The 21,120-nt window shown below is 43.3% G+C and overlaps 1 protein-coding gene across 3 annotated transcripts in view; it reads left to right on the top strand.

Moving 5' to 3' along the window:
- The window catches only part of NDST2 (N-deacetylase and N-sulfotransferase 2), a 136,919-nt gene that overhangs the window by 40,592 nt on the left and 75,207 nt on the right, over positions 1-21,120 (top strand). For all 3 annotated transcript variants that reach the window (XM_056352933.1, XM_056352928.1, XM_056352929.1), the window contains one exon: positions 12,188-12,261. The gene's annotated coding sequence lies outside the window, so the exon portion shown is untranslated. The remainder of the gene's footprint in view (positions 1-12,187; positions 12,262-21,120) is intronic.

Raw genomic sequence — 21,120 nt, 5'->3', positions numbered from 1 at the left:
ATAATAAATCAGCATTGTAGCTTCTGAGGCGTAGAAGCCTGAGATGTTGCCTTTTTTGTTGCCCATGGTATTCAGTGGGGTAGCTGCTGGCCTGGGTGGAGACTGCTGGACTGGAGTCTTTTGCCCTGTCAACTTGCTGAATGCCCTCTTTCCTTCTCTGCTGTCATTATTCTGGGTCTGAAGGGTTCTGGTTTATATGAAAGCAGAGGGCATTGAAGACCAGAAAAACATTGCCGTGAGCAGTGACTCATGTCTGTGCAGCCAGTTCGTCCACTGTTCTGGCTTTCAGCTAGGGTTTTTCGCTGTTGTTTTAATTTGTGGCATAGTATCAGTCTCTGTGAACACCTGTAGATATGGAATATGTGATTGAGCGTCTGTCAAGGCTGTGAGCAGGAACAGGAGAATATTTGGTCTCCACCATTGCCATGTGTCAGGCGAGTCAATCTGGGGCTGGGGTATCTCTCTGTTGTGTTATAACACCTTTCAAGACATCTTCTCTTGGACAGTCCTTAAGTTCTGGCTCAGTCTTGGCTGTGTTGATTGATCGATGGATACTTAACTCAAAACTTGGCATATTTGCTAAGTTTTAATGTATTTATTTTCTTTTTTAATGTGGAATGGGATTGCTCATTTCCCTGTTTTAATACGGTACTTAAGGGAATAGCTGAAGCATGCTACTGCTAAATCATAACACTGCTACAGCTTAGTTGCTTCGCATGGTAACTTCCTTGGTAGGCACGACAGGGTTTTCAGAGTAGGCATCTACTTGAAAAAAGTGGATTTCTTTCTGGGTTCAGAGCTGTGGCAGCAGAAGTTGTGTTTGCTTCTCGTGCGGGTGCAACACAGGATGCTATGACATGCTCTTGCCAGGGCCATCCCACTAATGACATTGACCACTGGTCCAGGCTCACCACTGGTTTACTCCTCTGTAAAATTGCTGCCAGTTGAGATGGTCGCTTTGGTAACGTGAGAGCTGTGTGGAGACCACCAAACTCGATCAGAACCGAAGTCAGCTTCATTCTTGCCAGCCTGAGGCTATTGCTGTATTCCAGCTTTTATTACGGCGTGACAGGCACACATGGTGGGCAGTCCTTTGAATGCTGGCTCTGCTGTACTGTTTTTTTTCTTCTGGTTTGGGAAGCTGAATAAGACCTTGATTCTGTGTGGGCATGCTTCTTGCCTCACTTCAGTACCTCTCGGTAGGGTGCCTTTTAACATGCTAGCTTTAGCCAATTCCATAGTACATTTGTTTCCAAAATGTGTATCTCACTGGTGAGACACATCTACGATCCCCTTCTAGTGGCTGTAGGAAAACACACAGTAGGACAGTACGGTTGGTATGGCTCTCTGCTCCTGGAATGCTTTTTGGCACATTTCTGAATATTGGGAACACTGTCAGTGTCTCCCCCCCTTGCCTAAAGCATGCTGCTAGAATGGATTTGGGAAAGCTCTTAGTTTCTGTGGGTACGGTTTCTGGATCACAGAAAGACAAGTGGATGATGTTAGTAATGGCAGGTCTTTGAAGTACATTAGAATCAACTTCAGAGAGAAAGAAAATCCTTTCCCTGAGCTACAGATAAACAACAATGCTTTCAAACCTTCAAGAGGATCAAGGTGAAACTCAGTGAACAGCAAGTGCAGAGAAGATGATCCCGCTTTGTGACAAGTGGCAAAAATACCTTCTTTCCTTTTTGTACTCCCATAACAAAGCACAGTAACGAAGTACTCTGAGATTGTTCTATGAAAGGAATATAAAAAGCTTTTTATGTTAAATATCTTCATCTTAGTATATGTGGGTAGAATATTTTTTGAAAGGGATAGAAATATCTCCTTGGAATTCTGAAATACCTTCAGAAGTGAGTGAAAGGAACTGAATTCATCTGCTCGTGCGGATGCATTTAACAGTGTTTATTTGCTTATTTAGATTGTAGGAGGCTTGCATCTTCCAGCTGATGTGTGTCACTCCCAGTTCAGTTGGCTTTGGCTGGGAGATAGAGAATGGAACAGTCTCACTTCTCTTTTTCCTGTTAAAATGTTCAGGAGAGAGGGAAAGAACTTCTGAAGCATGACTTGAAGTACATTTCAAAAGGTAAGTATGCCCCCCCCCCAGCCCCGCTTTATCTAAGGAAAAGGCTGTCTGGGGAGGATGAGTTGGAGAACAGTAGAAAGCAGCTGCAGAACTGATGTGACTGTAGGATTGATCCCTCTGAGGTTCCCTGTTGGTTTTTCCAAGGTTCAGATTCTTGGAAGACAAAGGAGAAAATTAAACATGTTTTTTCAGAGGAGGAAAGTATTTTTCAAAAGCAAGAATGTGTTCACATGGCTTTGAAATGGTTGTTGGTGGAAAAAGGCTGAAGTTCAGTGGACAGGGGCATGTATTACCATTCATGACACTACAACCCGTAAGGCATGTTAAGACTTCTGTAAGAAACCAAAACCCGAATGTCCAAAATTCAAATGGGAACAATGAAGAAAAATTGATAGTTTTTTAAGAAAACAACTCTGATTTTTAAACATATTTGCTGATACATGGGGACTACTGGGAGAACTCAAAACAACTCTGCAGGTCACCTTTAACAAAAAGCTCACTGTATAGATAGGGCTATTAAAAGAAGCACCACACAACAGCGTGTCCCATATGCAATACAAAAGTGAGAACAAACTCAGAATTGAGAGGTGGTGGGTTTGGGTGGGGGAGGGAGTCTTGAATGCGTCCTTCGGGAAAGAATCTGTGTAAAGAATTGAGCAAGAAATAAGATGGCAGCAGCAGCAGCCAGGATTTGCAGAGCTTTTCAGTCCTTTGTTTGGTTATCTTGCATAAGTGCTTTAGCCAGAGACTCTTTCAGTAGCTGCATGGGGCCAGCTTGGAACACAAACGTGCATGAATCCAAATGTAATTTCCCTGTTGTGCACATTCTGGCTGTGACAGCTCAAGTTATGAATGTAAAATAGCAGGAAAAAAAGTTCAGAAGATGGCCAGGCCTGAAATGTTAATAAGAACTGACTTACCCAGAGCTCCCGCGAGCTCGGCAAAGGTGCTGCCCGAATTTTAAGTCTAGCTGCTTCCATCCTTCCTTTTGGTGTGCCTCAGGAAAGAAAACGCCGTTTCTCTGTGCATCTAAGTGATTCAGCATAATAGATGTGACAAACATTTACTTCCATGTGAGGTGCAAAGCAGGCAAAGAGGGTGATGCTAGTTCTCCACTCCAGTTTGTGGCCAGTGCTGGCACACAGACAGAGTCCGCATCAGTGCCTTCGGTCTGTAGACATGAAGCACTGTACAGGGAGCAACAGTATTTTTTCCCTTTGGGGCAGTTCTGTTTTCTGTGGCGCTATAATCTGCGGCTTTCCCTGCTTCCCAGTGTTCAGAAGGCATTTGTCTTTCCTCTGGGGAGGACGGGTGCGGAATAAAGGATTTCCTCCCCCCACATCAGTAGGCTGCTCACAGAAAGGGCACCTCGTCGTGGCTGTGGGACAGGGACAGTCTCAGGAACTGCAGACAAGGAAAGGGCTTTTCCCTCTTCTATATGCAACTTGCACAGCAATGAAAAGTTGCAAAGTTTACAGCTCTCCCTGCTTCTTCAACATCAGATTTTCCTGGGTCTGTCCTCCCTCTCTCTTTTTCCAACCTCCTTCCATCTCTTGTTACCATGGAGAATGAAATGCCAGTTCCATTCAGGTTGTTGGCTGAATAGGTTTTGAGGTTGATGGATGGTGAGAATCTCTTATCCCTCCTTCTCCAAACACCGCCCCTGCCTGGTTCTTGACATTTCACTTGCCAGAGACTGGCAGTCAGCGAGAGGGAGCTGAAAAGGAGGCTGGCAGTGTCCTGCTGAGATGCTCTTTCAGTTCCGTGGATGAAATCAGCAGCCGTGAGAAGGTCTTAAGGACTTCGGTGCAGAGCCTTGTCCTCAAGCTGGCTGAGGCATGAATGCTCACTTGAGTGCATGCTCCCGCTTCCCCAGAGCACCCAGGGAAAGAAAGATTCATGTGCAAGACTTGCTTCTGCTTATGACTGTGTTTCAAGGGGTGATGTAACCTCTGCGATGTAAAGGGAAAGGTAAGGAAGGAATCAATATAATGCATGTTCTGGCATAACCTGTTCCTCTCGTGTGTACTTCTTTTAGCGCTCCTCTTAGTGCCACGTCACACGAGAAGTGGAATTTCTTTCCTGCAGTCTGACTTGCCTGGTTTCCTGGCTGCGATGCTGAAGTTCGCAGAAGAGTCCGTGTTTAGTGGGATTCTAACAGTCCCCGTGTGCACTGGTTGCCTACGCGCTGTATTATTAGCACAGTGTCAAAACAGCTTCCTGAGTAAGGTACCTTAGAATAACAAATACGTGGAATTGTGGATCTTGACAGGCCCCAGGTTGAAACGTGATGGTGAGGGTACTGCTGAAGCGCATAAAATGAAGCTACAAAGCGGAAAGAATCAAAACAATAGCACTGTAATATTACACAGAAAATATGTCTTTGTTGTGATTGATTACTTTTCATGCAAGATAAAACTGTGGTTTTTAAAGTGGATCAGGAGAATTTTGAGCTTACACGGAAAGGCTTAAGCTTGTCCTTTTTATTGGAGGGGTTGCTTTGACTGATGTCCGGTTAGAGAGTTATGCAGAAGTGAGTACCTGGCATTGTTTGATAGGCGTGTGGATTTTACTTCTGGAAGTAATGGTTAGTAAATTTTATGACTTTAGAATTTAAATTCAGCCATTTTTTCCAACCAGAAGCAGTCCACAAACATATACTTGTTGGGAGAGGGAAGGCGTTTTTGTGGGCTTTCTGCTAAGACCAGTGTGTGTCAGGACTGTACCGGCACAGGAATTAATACTGGTGGCACACTTCAGCGAGTGGCATTTCAGTTTGTTTAAGGTCATATGTGGAAAGTTGTTCTGGGTCCTTTTGAAAAGCTGTGCTGCATAAGTGATTGTGAGCTCCTTTCAGTATGTCTTTTCAGAGCATTGAGCTGGTAAATATTTCCACACCTTCTCTGTGTTCCTAAACTTGCTAAACAAATACATCTTTCCACACTACCACCAACAGCTTTTGCATCTGTCTTGGCTCCTTGAGAGTTCACTTTCCATTTGATGCTTTGTGTCCTGTTCGTTGTTGGATTGTTGTCTCCCTGCTGGAGTCTTCCTACTGTGCGGTTGCTTTTCTCTTGTGTGAGCCACTTCCAAGACGGTAGTATGTTAGCTGTTTGGCAACTGGCGTGGTAAAAGGGAATTTTTAATTCCTGCATCAGGAAGCGTGTGTGTGTGTCAATAAATACAAAATAAAAATAGAGATACGAATATGAAATATGTATGAAAATGCCACCCCATTCCTTAATTAGTTTATTGGTAAGATTGTAGTAGTATTTTTGTCCCCAAAGCTAGGAATTCACTAAAGGGATACATGCAGAGTGGACCCAATTACCCATGACTTTTAGTGGTATGATACAGGGTGCAGGACTTTTGGTGTGAACCTGTTTGTCTGGAGTACTGCAAAAAATGTGCGTTTTCAAATACACTACTGAGGCAGCTTCTTTTTACCATAAATACGTCATCCATGTTAGATGGAGTTGAGAGAAAGTGATATAGGGAGGAAGAAAGGGGGGGAAGCCCACTGGGACACGGAATGATACTGTAGTTGGGGATTGGCTTCCTAATAGGCACGCAGCTTCATGTGACCACTTAGAAGGGATAGGGGAGAGGGTGAGCATCTGTTTTAACGTCGTGATTCTGGGTGAGCTGAAACTGCATCAGCATCGAGTCTTGCATGTGTATTTCCATTTATTCTCTTAACCTGCTGGGGTTTTTTGATTCAGGTATTACATTCTCTGTGAAAAAAAAAAATACACTCCTACCCGCTTATGAGTTTGCACGAGATGAAATCGCCAATCTTTCTCTCCCGCTCTGTTTGTGAGGATTGTTATGCTAATAATTTTAGAGGTTGAGAGAAATTTTTCTGGGTGTTTGACAGGTTTCAACTTCTGAAAAAAGATCTTCCAGTTTTCAGCACTGATATATTTAGATGTACTTTGTCCTCTGAAATGCCTCCTTCTCTTCCCCCCCTCCCCCCCCCGACTGACCTTTACTTGATTGTTTTTTTGTTTGTTTTTTTTATTTATTTATTTTGATGTTTTCCCTAATGAGAATTGGACTCACATAATAACAACAGGAACAATAAATTTTATTGTTAGGACACATCTGGTAGCTTCTCTGCTTCATTCCATCTGGTCTTTGGTTAAATTATTCTTGGAAAATTTTTTAATGTCTCACTCATTTTAGATTCAGACTTGTTTGATTCATTTTTCCCTCCTCCTTTCTCACCTGAACAGTAGCCAGAGCTTGTCCTTTTCTAATCTCACCCTAAAGCCTCCTGGCTGCTATTTAAGTACAGGCAGCTGCAGGAGTATCCAGCTCTAAACCTCCTTCGGTTAGCTAGATGTTTTACTTTACCTTTTCCTCAGTGAGCAGTGCTTGTGTGTCGGCGCAAAGCCTTCCCAGGCGGTGCAGCGTGGAACTGACCTCTGTGCTTCAGCTCCGCTCGTGTCCCTGCTGCCCCGGCCAGTGAGGATGGGTGAAGCTTTGTTCACTGCAGCTGGGGAAAGAGCCCAGAGCGGAGCACCAGGCTGAAGCCGTCTGTCCAGGGATTTACAAACACAGCTCTTCACTGATGCATACTTTGCTAGTTACCTTTATAACCTTAAAGTCTCGAAAATTAATTTTAGTGTAGCTGTTGCCAAAGCTTCCTGCCTGCTCTAGTCAAGTGAATTTTTAAGCCCTTTAATACAGTCTGGCCTATATGCAAAGAATGAGCATCGGCTCTCCAGTTGCTCATTCTCTTATCTCAAGTGTCATTTAGTGGAATCTCTCTACCTTTTGCCTCCTGTAAAATGTAAACTGAATTACAGGCATATAATTAAATCAATATATTAAGTGTGTGAGGAATGAGAGGCAGTGGGGATTTTGATGGCCATATTCACAGTCAGTATATTAAAATCTATGATATCAGGTATCTAAGCTATTTTCTAGTGTATTGAGAACACTGGTTGTGTAAGAACAATTTCCAGCTGAGAGGAAATGTGTTTCTTTGCTAGGTCAGCACAACAGGCAATCATTTCTCCTCACCTGGCAGAGCGGCTGCTCCATAAACCATGTGGCTGCTAGTTAAAAGACTCAGATGTGTGGTATTACTGCTCATCAGGGATGGGGAGATTTGAATAATTGCTAAATACTTGTGAGGGTTTCACTGGGGGAAAAAAGTGACAATTCCAGGTTGTGTGCATTTGCTTTTGCCTGTAATCCCTGTCCAAGTCACTCAGTTGCATCTGGCATGCTCTATACTTAAAATTACCTTGGTCGGTGTCTGAGACTAATTTTTCTGCCTGATTTTTTGTGTGTGCCTAAGCATCCTGCACATAATATTGGTGCTTGCATTGTGTATGTAGATGTAGAGCATTGGATTCTCAGAGCTGAGACATTTTGTTTTGTGTATTTTACATTATGCATAATGACTGAAGTTCCTGTTGTCTCGCCGTAACCCAAACGTGGAACACAAAATCGAAATGAAAAACCATAAAACAAAATATAGCACAGGAGGCATGACAAAAAGTAGGATTAATCTCTTTAATGTAAATATTGTTCTCTCTGACCTTGGATTTCTGGAGAGGTGTTTGATGTTAGTTTACCGTGAAGGCTAGGAATAGCAAAGTGGTGTGGGATGGAGTCACATTTGGGTGCAACATGAGGTATGCCCCCTACAATTAGATAGATTTGTGCCGTGTGTACCTTGAGGCCAGCTGCTGGCTGTCTCAGATTTGTCCTTGTGAAATCCTTTCCTTTAGTCTTGTTCCAGAGCTCTAGTACTCTATACCAATACATCCCTCTCCACTCTTTTATTGGCTCTGTATTGCTTTTCCCCAGCTGTGATTTTTATTCTATCAGTAGAGCAGAAAGATAGAAGAGAAGCAGGGGAAGAGATATCTGAAAGTGGTATTTGCTTCTCTTTTAAATAAAAGTTAAAATAAAAGTTCACAGCAGAGAGATGCTGTAGGAGAAACAGGAGGGCACAGTAGGGAGAGCTTTTGAAAATGCTGCTTGTATTTCACTCTTGTTCAGGGTTTTGACTCCTAGAAGCTATTCAGAAGGGTTTTTTTACCGTTTTGCAGTTTAAAAGTCTAGATGGAAATATCCAGTGTCTCAGTTGCATAGTGATTCTTGAGATTTAGGACTAGACACACACATATATACACACAAAAATAATTATCTAATGAACTAGGACATTCTCGAGCCAGTTTCTGTATCCCTTGCCTTCCCCTCTAGACTGTCTAATAATCCTGGTTTGTGAAAGGGGATCTCGGAGTGTGCTGCCCCTGGAAAGGTCGGTGTTGCTCTCATCTACCACAGTTGTGTCATTTCTGTCTGGTTTAGTTCCTGCCGTCAGGCAGCTGGAGGGTGTATTTGATCAGCTCATAGATCTGAGCAACTGATAATCATTTTTTGGTGGGTTAGTTATTTGGATCAGCGTGCTATGAATAGCCAGGGATGTGGGTCCCCCTTTTTTGCTGATAGCCACTAACATTGGTTTATGCTGCTCGTGGCACTGTACCGTGAAGCTACCAACCCTCCTCCTCTGTAATACGCTAGCAGATAACCGACGGAGCAGCGTTATGCTGCGGGTGAGCGCAGGGCAAGCTGCAGTTTCGTCTCCTGTAAGCGGTATCTGTGTAACCGTATGTGTGCGCGGTGACGTCCTCTTAGGCAGGGGCTTTCACACTCACCTGGGCTCAGTATCATCTGCAGCGGTAACAGCTCCAGGCCAAGCAGGCACGGCTGTAGGTGGAAGCAGTTCTGCTCCATCCTCCTCTGCCGCCTTTCGTATTTTCTCTCTCTTGGGCCTAGCCCCGTAAGACCAATAACCTCTTCCTTACTTCCCGAGACCTTAAACTCATGTTTCCATCTGTGCTTTGCCTCCCGCACAAATCAGGCGTTGCTTGAGGTTAATTGCAAACACTAAACCCGTGCTCCCACACGTCACCCTGCGATGCCCCTGCTCCTGAGCAGCGCAGCATGGGCTGCCTGTACGCGAAGAAGCTCTTTAGTGACCTCAGTCAAAAGACATGAACTGGCTTGGCAGGCGTGCTGGCCCCGGTGTTCAGGTGAGAACCAACAAGATGTCATCAGGAGTTGCCATCATGTAGTAACTTGGAAATTGTTTTTGAGATTCTTTGCTTTTGGCATTTGATCTTCAGAGACAGTATGGATCTTTTAATATCTTTACCCAAATGTGCTTTTTCTTTATTCATGGGGAAGGGTTATATAGGAGGTGGTCTCTGGACCCATCTTTCCATTTCCATATTTTATCTTAACAGTTGCTTCGGTTGTTTAAAGTACGTGGGTTTGTTACTCTGGATCGTGGAGATAAACAGATGCCAGTAGCACGAGGCCTTATCAGCAGTGAGCAGCTGTACTTGCCTTTCCGTTGTAAATCTGGGCACCTAAAGTTCAGATGAGCAACAAAACTTGGTTTTCTGGAAGGGAAAACTTTTAAATTCTTTGGAATGTGCCTCTGTGCTTAAAGTAAACTAGCATTAGCCTTTTTGGGGAAGGCTCTGACCTGTTGGAGCTCAGAGTTCAGGTTCAGGGTGGTGAGTATTATGGTCTGTAGCGGTTTGGTTTTGAAGTGCGGTGTATGTATGGACAGCCATGCTTAACTAAGTATATTACTTGCATATATTGGACGCCCTAGAGAGACAAGTCTGATTTCCTTGAGAGTGTCATCTTCATACTCTTCACAGAAGTGGCTTTTCGGGAATGCCTGAGGATGCTGGGAAGTGGAGTACAAACGAGCTAAACGTTAAGAGGACAGGATTTCAAACACTGTATGGAGGATGTTGAAAATAGCCTTTGTAATCATGATGGGTTAATTTTTGACCTCTGAATTACTATGTAGACACTAAATCGGCCTTTCTTTTATTTAATTTTTACAGCTAATATGTTATTTTCCCTGGGTACATTATGCAGGTAACAAGTTATCCATACAGAAATCCTGGGCTCAGACCTGGAAGCAGTGCACAGGATTTTGCAAGGCTCAGACCCTGAGCTAATTCACCTGCTGAGCCTTTCCCAGCCTTGTTCAGCACCACTGCTGATGTCTCTGCTTTGTGCTTCTGAACGTGGGACGCTGGGAAGCTGGTGCTGGAGGAGCTGGAGGCTGGCATTCAGGAGCCAGCTGGGGTCCACAACTTGCAGATAGGGCCTGAAACTCTGGCTCTGCAAGTCTTAGAGCTGTGGAGCTGATGATAGCAACAGTTCCAGGAGGGATAACTGTACCAAATCGTACGTCCCTTCTGCTTTGAGGGATTTGTCGATGGGGTTTCTCACAGGACTGTCTCTGTATCCCAGCTAAGATTCCTCCTGGAACCCAGAGCGCTGCAAAGCAGGTGGCAGACATGGGGCTTTTGCCTCCATCTAGCAGGGTCGTTGGGCTCAGGTCTTCCTGTTACCTGGCTATTGCCATGCCCCGCTGTCCTGGACGAGGGAGGCTGGCTTTGTTCATGTTTGGTTGAGGGCTCTGTCGAGCGGCATCTGACCGAGCTAAGAATAAAGCGTTTAGTTCAGATGTTTTCTCCTGAAATGCTCAATGTTCAGAACATTTCTGGAAAAGCTTGAGAGGGCAGATAATCCTGTACCTGACTCTGCTCCTAAATTTGTCTACCCTTGAATAATGGCTTTCTTCCGAAAACAAACGTACTCAGTTTGAGGTATCTTTTATCTCTGTAGTATGAAAGGCAGAGCTGCTCTTTTGTTTTCTGGTTCCAGGAAAGCCTGTAGGCCTGTGTGGTTTGCATGCACTAAGAATTTGTATAGCAGTGGTATTTTACGAAGAAGGAGAAAAAAAAAAAAAAAAAGCAGCAAATTTTCTTCCAGTAACAAGTGTCAGGTTTTTCCCCCTTACTTACTATGTTGTCAGATTTGAAACGGTCACACTGCTTACCATAATGTAACCTCCTATGGGAAGCCATGCTGTGCATGCCCAGAGCCAGAGAGGGGCTGGGGAAGGGGCTGGGGCACCAGCGTGATGGGGGGCAGCTGGGGGGGTTCAGCCTGGAAAGGAGGGGGCTCAGGGGGGACCTTTGCCCTCCCTACAGCTGCATGACGGGGCTGTAGGCAGGGGGGGTCGGTGTCTTCTCCCAGGGAACAAGGGCCAGGACAAGAGGGAATGGCCTCAAGCTGCGCCAGGGCAGGTTTAGGTTGGGTATTGGGGAAAATGTCCCCACGGAAAGGGGTGGCCGAGCGTGGACCAGGCTGCCCAGGGAGGGGGTGCAGTCACCGGCCCTGGGGGTGTTAAAACCCCCGTCGGTGCGGTGCTGGGGGACATGGGTTAGTGCTGGCCATGGCAGCGCTGGGTGCACTGTTAAGCAGTTGGACTCTGTGATCTTAAAAGGTGTTTTCCAACTAAAATATATCTATGATTCTAATATGTACTTGTGTTTGCGCCTGAGGGGTAGAAAAGTATTGTTCTGCCTTTGGGCTGTGGTAGTCTGCAGAGAAGCGATTAACCCAGTGTGTTAGCTGTAAAATCTGTTGCTGTCTTACGTTGCAGTTTTTGTTTCCTGCACCTGCTTTCGTGACGTTTGTTACGCTGGGTCTTAAGTAGCATCGTGTCATGCTGTGCAAGACATCTTTGCTTACCTAGGAGAGCACCTTGCTGTGTACTAGTTTTCTCCTTTCGGCTGGAGTCCCATGTCCTTGGTTTAGCCTTTCTGCTTACCAGGTACGGGAGCATGTAACAGGCTGAGCAGAGGCACGTGGCCGAGCTTCCTCTTCCCTTCAGGAGCTTGTGACCAGAGGCTAGTCTAAGTAACGCTCAGTAATTCTTAGCCCAGTAAGGAGGAGGAAAACAAAACAATCTGGCTGGAAAAGATAAGACCAGTATGCCTTATTTATAGTTCTTGAATCTTTTTTATTTTATTTGCAACTTGGGATAATTTCTAGTCAGTTCAGTTATTCCTGTTCCTGATTGAAGGAATCACTAAAATCAGCACTGCTTTAATATCCTGACCTGAAACCTGCCATGGCTCAGGTACTGAAGTGAATCGGACACGCTGGCTGGAGAATGTTTGCAGTTTGGAAAATACTACTGCCTTTACACTGTCAGGTACGCGTATTTACACAAAACTTCCTCTCTCTCCCCAGGTTCATGGTGTTTTCACTCAGTCTGTGTCTGGTACGACACAGCCCTTCCTGAGACTGCACATACGCTTCTTGAGGTAAGGAGGAATTATGTAAAGGGTAGTTTTGGCCTGTGTAGCTTGCTAGACAGAGACACTGGGAGAGAATTTATACTTTGTGGGTCTTTGGTTCAATGTGTTGATGAAACTCATAAACAAATCTTTGGTGACTTGGGACATTAATCTATATCTGCATTATAATAATTTAATATTTTATGCTTTCTTGATTGCATTACTTGTCAAATGTCATAAAGTACAAGTAAACAACTGAAGCTGAGTGGTGACTCTTCAGATTTTCAGGCCTGTACACTCCTTGAGATGAGGGGCTGTTTTTTTCTTGGTATTGGCACTGAGTTATACAAGTGTTAGAATCTGTATTGGATATCTAGCCTATAGTACCTTATAATAATACTATAATGAAGTACATCAACATATACATATATTTATAGATGGAAGGACTAAGATACAGGATGAAAATTATGAGTTGACTTGTCTGGCTCTTGAACAGAATCTCCTGGGTGGGAAGGGACGTAACATCCTCATGTATGGTGTAGCTGTTGGTGTATTAAGTATAAGGTTATTCTTTTTAGCTTTTCTGTTTTTCCCAATATGTTCTTCAAAGATTGACCTTTTTGTACCACAGTTATACAAGTATGGGGATATGAAGATGAAGCAGTAACCTTCTACAGAGTACACCAGTTAAATTTTGGCACTAGCTTGCTGTACTTTCAAAAGCAGAAATGTTCATTTTGCTTCAAGTGACTTTATCTTCCAGAGCTTGGTGGGGTGATGGCGCACTAGATAACGGAGCTTTGACAAGTTCCATCCTGTGGGTCGCTTTGATGTTAGCCAACTCTAGAGTGTCAGAACAGTAGATTTAATTTCTCATCAGAATCTTCTGGGAACAGTGGTAATATGAGATTATGACTTGTTGTCTCCCAAGTGTTCCCTCAAACATGCACCCCTGCTAGCTCCGTATCAGCTGCTGTACTGGGCTCTCTCTGGCACCAGAAAGCATGCGTCTTCCAGCCCTTTGGGAAGTGCCCATTTCGTGTTTCTATGTGCCTCTCCAGTTAATAAAGTTGTTTGAAAGAGGGAATTCAGAGTAGAAGAGTGGCCACACTTCTGGGTTTGGTTTATATGCAGCTTTGTGTTTAATGCAGCTGGGGCTAGGTACGGAGTTCTGGTCCTGTAACACAGGAGGTTGCATCACCTGGGATGGGTGTTGCAGAGCTGGCTGTGATTCAGCTGATACGGTTTTAAGCAAGACAAGGGTATCTGCATTAAATTTCAAAGTTTTATATTAAACCTGATGTCATTTTTCAGCAGGGATAGGCTCTTTAATCTTCTTGTTATCATGCTCTAGGGGAGTTACAGGGACGGTAACATCTGTGCTTGCTGTATAAGGCTGACTGCTGTTTCAGGAGTCAAGTTCTGCTTTTATCCACCATTTCTTAATAACAGGGAGTGTAGGCCCTGCACCTTCCCACAGGAGGCTTTACAGCACGGCTTTAACTACTGGCATTGCGATGAGGGCCTTGGGGCTCCATCACTTCTCATTGACTTGTGAATACTGCTGAGATCCAGAGCGCTCCAGGAAAGTTAGGAGGCATGTTGGTTGCAGGCAAGGGAGAGTCAGTAGTCAGTCAAACCTTCTGCTTGGTAGGTGGGCACAGATGACTGAAGAGGTTGAATCATGGCTGTAGTCAATGGGTATGGAATGGATATTCTGCCTCTGAGAGTATCTTGGAGATCCTCCAGCCTCAGCCTTCCCACAGAATCGCAATGTTGAGAGGAAAGGGGTATGATTTCCCTCTACTATCTTCCTCTTTGTTTCTGTACTCCTTCCTTTCGTTTTTGTTTATAATCATTCTTTAAAGAAATAACATAAAGTCCCCTTACAGATTTTCATAATTTTACCAAAATAAAAGGGCGGTGCATAGGAGTCTCATTCATCACCTTTTGTCACCAGACTTGATTTGACATCTGAGACTACAGAGAAACTTTGGCAAGTGCAATGATTTCCCGTGTGGGGGTAATAACAGAGAAAAAAGCTGTCACTTGAAAACAGCAGGAGCTGCATTAGCAAATATAAATTAAACAGATGGCTAAGATACTGCAGCTGTCGCGTAGAAGCTCCAGGAAGATCTTTAGCTTATAGCTGCAGGAGGCTATTTTAAAAGGAAAGATGAAAACAACAGCAAAGCAAACTTTAGCGCGGTGAAAGAGACAATAGAGCCATTCAGATGATTACATGAAATTTACCCAGCACTGATTTAGTTCTTTTTTTTCTTCACCTTTTCAAATCATAGGACTCTAAAATTAATTCAGGATTGGCTATTATAAGGTCACATTCAGATTTTCGTGTTATGGGTTCATCTTCTGGTTTAGAGGTACTCTTCTGTACGAGGCGCTGGCTCTGACACATCTCTGGGAAGCGGGGAGAAGTGAAACACCTCGTGCAGTTTTGATCTTGAACTGTTTGGTTTACAGCTGTTGCAAGAAAAAACTTCTTATGAAAGAATTGTTTATAAATAAAATGTTTGTGGAGAATCAGTGTTAAAAGTGCTAATGTTTTGGTGGAGGAAGCACCTGCATTTAAAGCGTCTTGCACGTTCAGTCTTAAGGAAACATTTTTCAGACCAATTTTCAGCTGAAAAGTGACTGCTCTTTTCCTTTGTGAAAGAAGTGATAAAACTGCATCCAAGTATGTTTATGTTAAAATACACACATACGTTAAAATACATGCACGTGTTAAAAAGAGGACAAATTGGAATTTCAGTGCTGTTTCTCAGAGGCCAAAAGGCAACTAGTTTTCTAAATGCTGTCTGTGATGTATTTTCCTCAATTAGGAATGATAAGTTTGTCATAGATACCTCGTGTGTAAGCAGAGACTGGTTCTGCTGCCTTTATAGTTAGATGATGGAGATTGAAGAAATTGGTGCAGCTGCATTTGAAGCCCAATGTTTTACATTCAAAGAAACAGTGTGCACAAATGGATTCCTAGGTGGGCTGGGTGATTTCCCAGAGTTCTGCTTGTCCTATTTGTTTGTTTGGGGTTTTTTTACTGCAAAAAATTTCATGTACTTACGGTTGACTTTTAAAATTATACTTAATATGCAGGAAAATCTGGATTTATATTGCTTGTACTGCAGCCCTTTGTGCAAAATTAGTATATCTTCAATTCTCCGTGTTTTTTTCCAAATTGTGTTGTTCCTTTACAATAAATATTTTAGGTGCAGTTGGGTCTAATCCAAACTTTGTTTACAAAGGTGATTTGAGAGCTGCAAAAAATTACATATCAAAAAAAACTTTTGTTCTTCTGTATTTATCCTTCCTCCCATCATCCCCACAAAGTGTGAGTACATAAGCCCTAGCATGCTCTGAACGTTGGTGAACCTCCATTCTGTTAGAGCTAGGAAGTTCAGCATCGAGATGTAAATGCTCTTCACTGGCTAAGTCTTTAACCTGTCCTCGACTTTTTCCTGATCTCAGTGGTTCAGGACACAAATTATGTAGGGCATCAGAGGTCAAAAGCAACAGCTTGAGCTTATTTGTGTGAGCTTGCTGAAAACATGGAGCCTGTCTTCCCATACCGTTCAGGGTGCTTCAGCTGGCTCTCTCCGCTGAAGTGAGCTCTTCATCATTTCACCGCATTTCCTTTGTGGTTGCGGCTTCATGCTTCAGTGTAGAACAGAACAACTGATCATGCCGAGTCATCGTCGTTTCAGCACTTTAAATTTCATTTCTACCCCTGCAGAAACTTTGGAGCAGTTATAAATTCCAGAAAACTAAGAGGAAAAAAGCCTCAGCCTGAGTGTCTGTCTTTTCTTCCATTTTTGCTTGAGAGACAAAGTTGGCCTTGAAGTGTACTTGAACTTGGGAATGATAAATGTGGGATATCTCTGTCAGCGACGGGGGATGTTCAGAGTAGGTGACCTTCCACTGGGAAGCCTGGCCTCAGCCTCCACATATTTGCTACTAGACTTTTGCTCCAAATGACTTCGCTAAACTTCGCTGCCAGGATGTGCTCAGCAAGGGAGCAGTTCTGTGTGGGCAGGACCCAGGGCACGCAGAAAGATTACGCACTGAACCCTGCAGATTCCCTGTGAATTTCTTCCTGGGAAGAAATGAAGGGATCAGTCAACGTGATCAGAGGCTGAAGAGAGATGAGAGCTAAGAAGGGATGGGAAGGAGCTAAAAGAGATGAGTGGAACGGACAGAAGCAGAGGGGTGAGACAGCTTTGCCTTTAAGATGGTTAACCTTAAAATTTCCTGCTGAGTATCCCAAAGGCAAGGATGAGCTTTCCCAGCTAGAAATGTAGTTACTGTCTAATGGCCATATTCCATCCTTGATCTTCAGGCCAACCTTCTAGTGATACCAACAGAGGATGCCATGGAGGATGGAGGGGTACGAGCTTGCTATGCTGTAGGTATGGCAGATTGAGTGCTGTCTGGCCTGTGGCACAGAGCTAGTGGGGAAAATGTCTTTATATTTTGAAAGAAGGCTGTGACATTAAATTTTATGTCATATCAGGTTTTAATATCTAATTCTCATTGATTAGGAACAGCTGCTTACATGCAAAAGCTATGCTAGTGGGAAAAGGAAACATGATCTAGCTTTTTCTAATGCTCTCATGACAGGAAAATGCTTTTTTAACTGGAAATAAGAAAGCCCAGCCTTTTGGTGCTGTAGCTTTGATCTGTAGCTTAGCCAATCTGCAAAAAGATTTCATGTATTTTGGCTCTTACTTGAACTTCGTGCTTTTTAAGCCTAGTCCAGAACTGTTGAGTCTCTTTTTTAGGTCAGCACTGTTCTTCATGCTGTGTAGACAGGTACAACGGTGACTGAGAGAACATGCAGTGATTATAAATTACTGCTTATTATTATGCTTATCATTTCAGAGGACACATAAATAATTCTGAGGTGCAACAGAACATCGCATCAGGTAGTCCTGGTATGTGGGCTGTGTATTCTTACAGTGCTATGTAGTAAATAATAGGTTACTGATGAATTTATAGTAGCTAGTCTTTTTCTGATTTGTCTCAATAGCAGAGAAGATTGAGTTTCATGTTTAGTTTTGCTTTAAAGTGGATTTAGCTTTACTTTCCAGTGGAAAGCAACTGAATACACCTGCTTAAATTTTGGTAACAAAACCATCTTTCATATGGAAATCAAATTTTCCTTATTGTTAAGTAGATTACTTCCCTAACTATGGCAATTTCTGTCTTTGAATTTTGAACTCCATTCCAAGTTCAAGCATGTCAGTGTGAATCAGTCTGTGGAAAGTGTTTAGCACATTTGTAACCCACCACAGATTTGAAACACGGTTCTGCCAAAGTCTTAAGGTGTAGTGCATAGCTTTGGTGCTGTGGCTGATAGAAAGTTGTGTGCCATTGCAGATGGATATGGAGAGACACCCTTCTAAAATAAATACAGGTATCCACTGGAGAAAAGCCTTTTGGAGGTGTGAAACAGATGAGTTTCCTTTCCTTGTGTAAACAAGCCCTTAGGTGATAAGATTTGCTGCAGACTTCTAGCAAGATGCGGAAATGTTGAAAGGCAAAACATAAATGCACTGCAGCTGGCAGCTGCAGGCCACCAGCCTGAACAGCTCAGAGTAAGGCTGAACAGGACTAGGAAAAAATGGCAAGTCGTTTGGGAACCTGGCATGATGGCACCTCTCCACCTTTGTTAGGACACAAGAAACAATTGGTTATTCGATGTTGTTTTAAACTTGAGTGAGAAAACTAGAGTCTTGAATAGAAAATAATAGTACTAGCACAGTTAATAACTGTTGTGTGAACTGTTTTCTTGTACCACAGCCTGTGGTCTTTGCAGCTGTATAAGTAGTTTCTTGGCAGTAATTCTAGTGCTGTTAATATTCTGTTCTTTTCTACTTGGCAGAATATTATCTGACCAAGGCTTTACCTTAATTGCCTTTATTCCTTTGGTTTCTTGCTTCTTAAAGGAAACCAAAAAAACCACCCAACAATTTTTGTATAAAACAGTAAAGTCAAATGCATTTGCTGCTGAAGAGATCTCTTTACAGAGGGCTCTGTTGCTTCTGGCTCATTCACGTGAATAAATGAATGCAGAGGCTTGGGATTGTGAAAGTAGTAAATACACATCCTTCATCTGCAGTCTCCAAAGTAATCTTGTTCAGAGGTACCCTGCAAGGTTTTGCCAGCATAACTGTATTTCATTCAGATTCTGTGGCAGTCACCCTTAACTGCTATGCAATATTCTATGCTAGCTTCAGTTAGATGCCACCAAAAATGTCCTTCTGCCAGGACAGCTTGTTTTTTTCAGGGAAGTGGTATTAGCTGTTCTGGCAAAGTAACTTTTTTGCCTGTGTAAACCGCATCTCGCCTAGGCAGATTTGCTAGTATAGCTATTTTAGCAAAGCTTTTCTACTGTAGAAAAGACCTTATTGATAATACTGTGAGGTTCCCACAGCAGATGAAAGGCACAATACAAAGGGCTTTACAAACATGAATTAAGCTTCACAACACCCTTGTAAAATAAATCATTCTTCTAGCTTGCCAGTGTCTCGTTGCTTTTAATATGAGATGTGTTGCGGGGATGAGAAGGAAGTGTGGACGATTCAGAGTTGGGGAAATTAATGTCTGCTGGCATTGTAGCATCAATAAACTAAACAAATTTCTAACCTGTTGGAACCCTCTGCCATCTCTGATGTTTAAAATGTCCTAGCAAAATCAGTGGTTTAGAGTATCAAATAGCTCTGGTTGCAGGTTTCACCCGATAGTTGACAGTATGAGGAGTTCTAATGCTGGCGCTTGGCAATTCCTTTTTTCCTGAAAACCTGGGGCTGGCTTTCGTGTATGTGGTGTTCTCATTAATGCTGGTTTTAACGACAGTGTTCTCGCGGAGTGGTTTGTATTAGACGCTTGCAGTCTCATACCGTATGTGTGGTGTGAACAGCTTACACAGTTAAGGGATCTCAAATGGAATGGAGAGAGGAGCAAAACTATGACAGGTTTGTTCTCAAGAATGATTGTAAAGTCAAGTCACTCAAAAATTAGTCTGATCTCAGGTTTGCCCAGGTGATCTTAAGTCAGACATTTTTGTGTGCCAATTATCATGTAGTCTTTAATTATATTTTCACATTATTTTTATTCCCTTTCATATCTTAGGGAACAAGGACTAGAAGAACTCTACTAGGATGTAGATTAATTTTCTTCTTTACCATAAAGCAGCATTGCTTTTGAGTTCAGCCTGTAAACTTGGGGCAGGCACAGGCATGTCTGGGGTCCTTTGTTAATACAGGACCCAGGATGTGGCTTTGATACATCTATCAAAGATACAAAAAAACCAAGCTGTGCAAATTACCCTCTTCCCAGGTCAGGGCCTTCATGCGATGGTCATTGTTTTCACAAACAAGATACCTTTCCTCTCCAAGTGTGGTGAGGGACTCACTTTGGAAAAGCTGTTCCAGATCTGAAGTCTGAGTGATGGTGAAGACATCTGAGCTGTGTTGGCATCCTGAACCCTGCCTGCCTGCCAGGGCAAGTTCCACTCACTGGCCGGTGGCGTGCTTGATCCTCCAAGAGGTACTTGATCTAACAGGAGTATTTTTGTGCTCTGTTTCCACAGCAACAGCACAGTTTCTTTCTTCCCCACGCACCACCCCCCCCCCAGGTGGCTGTTGCTTTGAGAATTAGACCTGTGGAAAACCTTGGCCACCTTGTCCTCACTGAGATTTCAGCTTGCGCAGGTCAAGAGTAGGAGTAGGATGGGGAGTGTGTGACTCTCGGCAGAGCCGGTGTGATTATGAAATGACAGTGGAAGGAACGAGTCCTGCTTAATGGTGGGGATTTAGTGTTAAATAAAATGATTGTGTTGAAAGTCACGTCTCTTTCTAAGCTCCACAAATGAAATGCCTGGGACAAGGACATTAACAACGATCATTTTAGCCCTTCACACATGGCTTTTGTATCATTTAGGACCCACGTCCACTTTGTGCACGTGTTCTCGTGCAGTACAAAACCAGGTGTACGTTCTTCTGTCCACCTGCTCGCAGACACCTTTTGTGTGCCTGTCACATTAAGAAACGTGTTCTTCTGTCACAGCATTCATCCTGGCTTTGTGGGGAAGGGACACGGCAGGTTTGATTGCTCCAATGGAATAGGAAGTAAATGTTAAGGCACCTCTTGGGCACGGTACCTCCTGTAGGCAGCAAGACGCTTCCCTGTGAACTGAAGTACGCGTGTCTGTACAACATCTGCTGCTGCATGGAGGCCTAAGAAGCTTTCAATTTTTGAAATACTTCCATAGATCAGCCCCTTCTCATTATTATTTAAAGATGGGTGAGAACAGAAGCATATGATTTGGTATGGGTATCTTGCTAGGGTTGGCTTTTTTCGTCTGTAGTGAAGAGTCTCTTCATATGTGGGTGCCTAATGCAAGCCTAAATACAATTGCTTCATTTTTTCAACTGTTTTATTTTGTCTGTTCCCCACTATCCTGGTCCTAAGAACTAAAGGGTCATCTTTTCCTGCAAAACATATAATTTGCAGTACCAAGCTGCTCCCTGTGATTTTGTGTGTGTGCGTGTCCATCCTTTACTTCCTTTTCTTAGGAACTGCATGTTCTAGGGAACATTGTAGTAAGTACTGTTCTGCTGTTAACACACTCACTAACAGGGTATGTTGTAGAATAATTTAAAATTGCATTTAATTTAAAATTCACACAAGTCAGTTACATTATTTAATACTAGATGCGGGAACCTTCCTTCCTTTAAGAGTGAGTATCTAAGGAAATATGTGTCACTATGTTATGCTTTTGCAATAAAGGCTTCTGCTTGCTGTCAAGAGCGTGGTGGCTCTTCACCATCAGTATTGTAGTTCCTAATAGTTTTGAGTCAAGGTGCCAGA

This window comes from Falco biarmicus, chromosome 9 (genome assembly GCF_023638135.1).
Source record: "Falco biarmicus isolate bFalBia1 chromosome 9, bFalBia1.pri, whole genome shotgun sequence".
NCBI classification, from domain to species: domain Eukaryota; kingdom Metazoa; phylum Chordata; class Aves; order Falconiformes; family Falconidae; genus Falco; species Falco biarmicus.
The sequence above is the reverse complement of the archived record's forward strand: the minus strand, read 5'-3'. Positions and strand labels throughout refer to the sequence as shown.